This window comes from Montipora capricornis, chromosome 8 (genome assembly GCF_036669925.1).
Source record: "Montipora capricornis isolate CH-2021 chromosome 8, ASM3666992v2, whole genome shotgun sequence".
NCBI lineage: Eukaryota > Metazoa > Cnidaria > Anthozoa > Scleractinia > Acroporidae > Montipora > Montipora capricornis.
In genome coordinates, this window is record NC_090890.1 from 45697231 (window position 1) to 45704730 (window position 7500).

Genomic DNA, 7500 nt, shown 5'->3' on the forward strand with positions numbered 1-7500 from the left:
TCCGCTCTGCGGTGGATTAAAAGCTACTTTTCATGCCGCCGGCAATTTGTCCAAATTAATCAAACATGTTCTCCAACGCAGACCATAAAGTGTGGAGTTCCTCAGGGATCCATCCTGGGCCCTTTGTTCTTCATATTATACGTAAATGATCTTCCTAGAGCTTCCAAATTAACTGAACCTCTGCTTTTTGCTGACGACACTAGTATCTTTCTTACACACTCTAATCCTAACTACTTGGAGAATGTGCTTAATAATGAGTTACTAAATATTGATGTTTGGTTAAGATGCAATAAGCTCTCGATTAATGTCCAAAAGACAAATTATGTTATATTTAATCCGAGTCAGAGGAAAGTCAATCACAGTTTTTCTCTCTCCTTTGGGGGTCAATCTCTAACTCAAAGTAATGTAACTAAATTTCTTGGGGTTTATCTAGACGAACACCTTACTTGGAAATATCACGTAAACTTTGTCTGTAAACAAATCGCTAAATCAGTTGGTATTTTATCCAGGACGCGTTTCTACTTATCCTGTAAGACCAAACTTATGTTGTACTATACATTACTTATTGTAACTCTACGTGGTCGTCCACTTACGTATCTAATTTAAATAGAATTTATTATCTGCAAAAGCGAGTGGTGCGAGCTGTTACAAATTCAGAATATCGAGCACATACTGCTCCTCTTTTTTCTAAACTGAAAATCTTAGACATCTTCCAACTCAATACCCTCGATATTGCTAAATTTATGTTCCGCTACCACAATAATCTGCTGCCTCCACTTTTCTTCAATCTGTTTATGACAAACAGTCAAGTCCATAAATATGACACAAGAACAGCCGGAAATTATCGTGTGCATTCCTGTCGCACGAACATTAAGAAGTTCACAATTCTTTACCAAGGACCTAGGGTCTGGAACTGTCTTCCTGCCTCTATTACCAATTTGTCAAGCTTTCCTATGTTTAAGAACAAAGTGCTAGAGTTTTTATTAAAATAGTTTCTGAGTTAGTTCCTGCCGCACTCCTTCGCAGCCCTTATTTTTGTTTAATATTGTGATGTCGAGGTGGCCTCTCCTATAAGCCTGGTGGTTTCCTGAGGTCTCCTCGCCTAACAACCTGCTGTATGCTTTTTTAAAATCTGTTATACACATAAAGGCAAATAAATGATGATGATGATGATGATGAATACAGCCATCGACATTTCGAATGTGGTGATCTACCCCTCACCCACAATGGCAATAAGTTTAGGCTTTTTAATTGAGAATTTTCTCATATAATTATCTTCTTAAGCCTTTTATCGGGATTCCCATACAAATCCTTATATTTTTGTCGGCCATGCTCGTAATGAGCTCGGGGGCCTGTGAAGTTACCAGAAAATTTGCCGTTTGGTTTCAGTGTTCTACATAACACCACCGTGAAATAAAATATTAACGAGAACTCGACGAAGGGGTAAATCAGCGACTAAATTTCCTGTGTAGCGATGTTTATTTCAAGCTTGTTATGCAAATTTTTGACAGAGAAAATTACATCACAAAAACTATTCCACTTAAAAGTAGTTAAAGAGCTTTATTGAAACAAACAAAATATTTGCTATTAGAGACAAAAAAAATCCTTCCTATTTTAAATGCGTGCGGGCAAACAGCAATTAAATAAATTTCAGTCTCGCAATTCAGGATCTTAAAACCCTTTTCGGAAGAATCTTGACCATGAATAATGAAGCACAAAAGAGACAACAAACTTTCTTTCAAATAATTCTTCTCTGTCACATTTCCAATTTTTTTTACCTGAAGACTGTGCAGAGTTGAATACAAAATAAATGTAAATTGCCAGACAACTGAGATGCGACTTCAGTAAACACTGTGATGCATTCAAGGCGTTTGATTCCTTTTCAACCCATACAGAATTTGCCATTTGATTTCAGTGTTGTACATAACACGAAGTTAGTAAAATATTAGAAACAAAGCTCGCTTGATACCCAACGGCAAAAAATGCAATTGTTGTCGAAGACCATTACTCGTCGCTTTAAATATTCCAGATATTTATTTTTCACCGACTGTCTTTTTTATCCAATTGATGTTCCATTCTCCATGAGGGTATACTTTGCTTAAAGATCCACTAAAACGCCAAACGCGTTACAATGACTTTCGACGCCATTGAAGGTTTACAAGTATTAGTGAAATTTCCAGTTGTTACCGAACGACTGTGCAGAGATAAGTACAAATAAATACAAATAGCCAGAAAACAGAGATCACAGATCCACTTAATTAAGGTGTTTGATTCCTTCTCTGTCTTGTTTTAACCTATAAGTTACCAGATAATTTTCCATTTGGTTTCAGTGTTGTACATAACATCACAGTTGGTAAAATATTAGAAATACAGCTCACTTTGATAACGGCTCAACGGGCGAAAGATTGTTGTCCAAGTCCATTACTCTCCCCTCATAAAATTCCAGATACTTATTTTTCATCGCCTGTCTTGTTTATCCAGTTAACGTTCCATTCTTGAGATCCATAAAGGTATATTTTGTTTAAAGATCCACCAAAACGCCATTTGTGTTTCAATGACTTTCGACGCCATTACAGGTAAATTAAATATTGTACTGTGCCCACTGGATAAAATCTATGCATCTCTACTACCCCTTCAAACTTACCAACCATACGTGTAGAAGACTCTACGTACAAAGACACTACTTAGCAGGGGAGGGACAGGAAAGACTTTTCCCGACACAGAAAAAAAACCAAAAAAAAAAACGAACAAAAAAAAAAACATTTTTTAACTGGATTGCCTAATTTTTACCTGTAGAGATTTACCAGTATGGATACTGATATAATAAGGCTTACTTTTATGGGTGTCATTTGATAGGAAATGTATATGTGGTTAGAACTGAGCCAATTTTCAAAAAAAAATTACCGAAAGGAACGCGAGAAAATTAGGCTCGTGGTTCAGGCTTTACACGCTATACTAGTGCCCAGCTTACGCACGGCCCGGAACATCTTTGGAGCCTCCGTAACAAGTTCTGTAAGCTGTGTGGAATACTCTATTCGACTACAAACTCAGTTGTTCTCCAGTACATCGTTAACGTTGTAAATCAACAGAGACGCGGACGTCAACCGTAAGTGAGCTGTTTTCCTTTTTGACTTGTCTTCACACAACGACATTTACATTGCCAAGTATCTTTTTTCCATTAGAGATGATTATTATAAAAGTTTGGGAGACACCACTGTCCTGGCACGCAAAATGTTCTCTTCCGGTTGCCGTCCGCGTCTCAAAACCGAGCGTACTTAAGCTCCCTATTATCGCTTGTCAGTGACTCATTGGATAATTGTATGAGACAACGCTTTTCGTCCAAAAAAGTGTTTCAGTGGAGACGATGTCCCGTTCAGCCGCAGTGGGACTTTTGAATAATTACTAGAACTTATAAGACAGTTAATCTAATTTTAGTTTCTCAATGTTTCCTGCAAAATTTTTGTCGTTCGGCTCCATAATCTATTGCTTTTTGCCCCCACTTTATATCTGAAATAATTGTATAAAATTCCCTGTACCCGAAATTCTCCATTGGTCATTCAGATTTCTTGCCTTTCTAGCTTTTCTGCAACGTTTGAACACTGAAAACTTCCCCCGACTTACCTCAGGGAATGCTGAGGGTATTCAGGTGAACCGTTGATCGTTTCCTCTGCAAAGTAAATTGATTTATGAAATGTTTTTGTTTTAAACAATGACGGTAATGGTTCATTAATTAAGCTGTGGACATCAGGTTGTGTCAAAATGATGTCGTTGAGGGCAATAAATTATTCATTGTCAGCAATGACTAAATTTTTGTGAAATGAAATCATAGCTGGTCCTGACCGGTACTCTGAACATCTTCGACGAACTCCGGCGTTTTCAAAGAATATTTTAAAAAAACATATGTTATAAAATCTTTTTATGTAGGGCTTTGATTAACCCGGCGTTGGAAACCAATCCGTCTCGGCCGTAGATCTGGCCTATGGGATTTTAAGGATGGGAGACAACGACTTGCTGGCGCACTCGGACAGTCCTGAATAAAGATTTGAATTGAAGGCTTTAAGCTTTAAAAAAATGGCGTTTGAAGGAAAAGGAATTAACAAGCAGAAATGAATGATTAGGAAGTCTAACTTAGAGACATACTCTAGCATAATTGAACCACTCTTTCGAAAAAGTTGTAAACTAAGGTTGTCATATTAAAATTGATTAGCTACACCAACAGCAAATGTTTATTTTCAAAATAATTATGCCTTAGTGAATGTATCACCTGCTCCGGTAAATATTAAGACAAATTTGCTTCAGAACGTGACAAACGGACCAAAAGATTCTTGTGGTTTCAAATACTTTTGTTGAGAAACTGCATGAATGTAAGCTTTTACTTTTTGCAACTGGGGCTGTATTTCTGTGCGGCCATCGCTTTCTGTCAACTTCATAGTATTCCCTTTTCTTTATTGTGAACTGCTTCGGTAATCGTGCTCTCCTTTCATGATTTAAGTAGTCCGAGGGCGCGAAATAAACCAAGTGACGGAATGTTTCGAAAACACTTAGTCATTAACAGCACGCAAAAACACAGTTGGGTTACAAACTAGGAAAAATTGAAACTTACTGAAGACAACGTTAACACGATCTAAAACAACTTCAGTTTAAACAGTATCAGTTTTTTCCCTAATAGAATAAACAATAGTATTAGTTTAAGAAAGATCACATTCAGCTGTCTTTCACGGTTTTAATTACTAGTACTGCTTGAAACCTTACTATATTGATGGCCGAAACACAGACCAAAATCCGATTAGCCTCCATATTTCAAGAAGCTTGACAGAAAGAGAGCTAACTTTCCCGAAATGTGCCACATAGTTGTTGGTGGTTTTTTATATATATCAATTGAGTCACGTTTCCTTCAGTTTGGTAACACAGTACTGTGACATCCACGTAAAAAAATAATAACTTAGACCCAGTTGCATCATAAAATGTTGTAAACCAACAGTTGGAACGTTTACTTTCTCATTCTTGACACATTTTTTTCGTTGGGCTCCATATACTATTGCTTTTTGCCTCCTTTATATCTGAAATAATTGTGTAAGATTTATTATACCTGAAATTCTGTATTGGTCATTCAGATTTCTTGCCTTTCTACCTTTTTTGCAACGTTAACACACTGAAAATTTCCCCAACTTACCTCAGTTGAATCCCAAGGGTATTGAAGTAAACCGTTGATCCTTTCCTCTTTAAAGTAAAATTGATTTATTAAATGTTTCGCTTTAAACAACAAGGGTAATGGTTCATTAATTAAGCTGTGGATAACAGGTTGTGTCAAAAAGTCATTGAGGGCAATAAATTATTCACAGCCATTGTCAGTAATGACTAAATTTTAGTACAATGGAATCATGGCAGATTATGGTAGTTTACTCTGAAATCTTGACGAAACCTTGTGCTTTTAACAAGTATTTTCCAGTCAAACTGTGTTATAAATTTGTTTTATATAGGGCTAGATTTAGCTGTTGTCAACCTCCCTATTGAAGCGCATGAAAAATCCGTGATCTCCAGATCTGACTTGGGGGAGGGGTGGGGGGAGGGGGTTTGAAGGAGCGCATAATAACTTTCCCGGAAACCCGTGTAAACACCAGCCTAACAAATTTAAGGATTTTAAGTTCAACAAGTGCCTTTTGGCGCAAAAGGGATCAGAGAGGTTACGAACAACAAAAAGTGTGTGGTGAGAGAGGGCTGATAAAATTGTCGTCCTTATCCGTGAGGACTAAAGGGCGGACATTTGCTTATTTCAAAAAAAGGGAACTCATTCTCCTTCGTTATTTTAATTAAGATCCAGAATTTTATGTTGGGGATACCAGCATGGTAAGAAGCAGAATTGAATTATTCGCCTTTCTGAAAAAAGTTAAAGTTGGTTATAGTTAAATGGATTAGGGACGTACAGTTTGTCTTCAATGTAAGTATTAAATCTAAATATATTCAATTAGACCATGCAATCCCTGGTGAAAGAAGGGATTTATCTTCATTGATCGACATTCACTCTCCTAATGTACTCTGGGTAGTCGCCCATACAATGGCGATCACACTCTAGGAGCTTGCTCATGCAACAGTCCTACTGGTCACCCATCTGAGGAAAAAAACTATGGCTATATAGCTTAGGACGGTGCCGACTATTGTTATTGCGCATACGTTCTGCGCATCTCCAGATACTCGGATTTCTTATCGGTAGTGCTTACTAATGCAAAGATATTTTTGCGCTGTTTAAATTTATGCGGGGAAAGCAGAACTTAGCAAGTGGTCTTGGAATCCAAAAAGAAAATTGGGGGTGACCATGCATTTTTCAGATATAATTAAGCTTTAATTTGGAAAGGAAAGCCATACATTTCTTTGTATTTTAAAGCTTTTTGCTAATATTTTTGATTGATTATCTTTGAAAAATGCGTGGTTACCCCCAATTTTCTTTTTGGATTTTAATAACACTTGTTGAAATCTGCTTTTCCCGCATATTCAGTAAACCGCGCAAAAAGACCTTTGAATTTGTAGGCACTGTCCTTAATCCGAATATATAACCATTAGAATTCCATGCAATAAACCAATTATCTAAAAATGAAGGATTGATTGGTATTTTAAAAATGGGAATATCCTTTTTTCCGAAAGGTGTTTCTCGACAGACGCTTTTTTGTTTTGTAAACATCGTTTGCTATGAATAATGAATATATGTATGGCTTGAGACCTCCGTTCTTCGTAGGGTGTATTTGCCTCTTACGTTGCATAGCGATATAGAATGTATGACAGAAAGCAAAAGCACGCGCTAAACCCCTTTGTTATATGACTAGCTCCGTGAGCGGGCAAGATGAACCAAATCCCGCTCTGTGATTGGCTAACCGAGCGGGCAAGATGGAGCTATCTCGCACGCTCCGGATTTTTCGTTTGGTCCCGCAAGATCAAAGATTATTTTTTGGTGTTTTTACCCCATATAATAAATCCTTTATTGACCAAGCTTGTTCGGTCAAGATGGCTGGATATTGGCCGTTTTTTTTTTGTTTTGCGTGTTTATGAACCTCGATTTCGTCTCGGACCATAAACACGCAAAAAAACAGGAACTTGGCCGATACCCAGCCATCTTTGACCTCACTCTTGGTCAATAACCCATATATATCACCGGCTGTGGTCTGATTCTTACTGAAGGCGTTTCACACGGCATAGAAGATTCTCATAAGATTAGTAGAAGTTTTTTCTTTAGAAAATGAATTTAGGAGTTTTCTCCTGGTAATTAATATAAGGCCTTTTCTGTGAAGCCATTGGTTTTCGTGATTTTTTTGCCCTGTCTTTTCTTTATTGTGACCTGTTTGGGTCCCCGTTTCCACCTTTCGTTACTCGAGTAATCCGCGCGCACGAAACAAAGCAGGCCAATATTTGTCCCAATACTTCCAAATACGACGATTTGAGACGACTCTTCACGTTTTGATATTATAGCCAAACAGCAAGAAGAGAAAAGGTCCCGCAAAAATACAAAGA

The 7500-nt window shown here is 37.4% G+C and overlaps 1 protein-coding gene across 1 annotated transcript in view; it reads right to left on the reverse strand.

Moving 5' to 3' along the window:
- LOC138060467 (uncharacterized) overlaps nucleotides 1-5137 on the reverse strand; it is a 17521-nt gene extending 12384 nt beyond the window's left edge. The window contains exons 1-2 of the mRNA XM_068906261.1: nucleotides 5090-5137; nucleotides 3622-3667 (exon numbers count right to left, since the gene is read on the reverse strand). The gene's annotated coding sequence lies outside the window, so the exon portion shown is untranslated. The remainder of the gene's footprint in view (nucleotides 1-3621; nucleotides 3668-5089) is intronic.
- Nucleotides 5138-7500: the final 2363 nt, after the last annotated feature.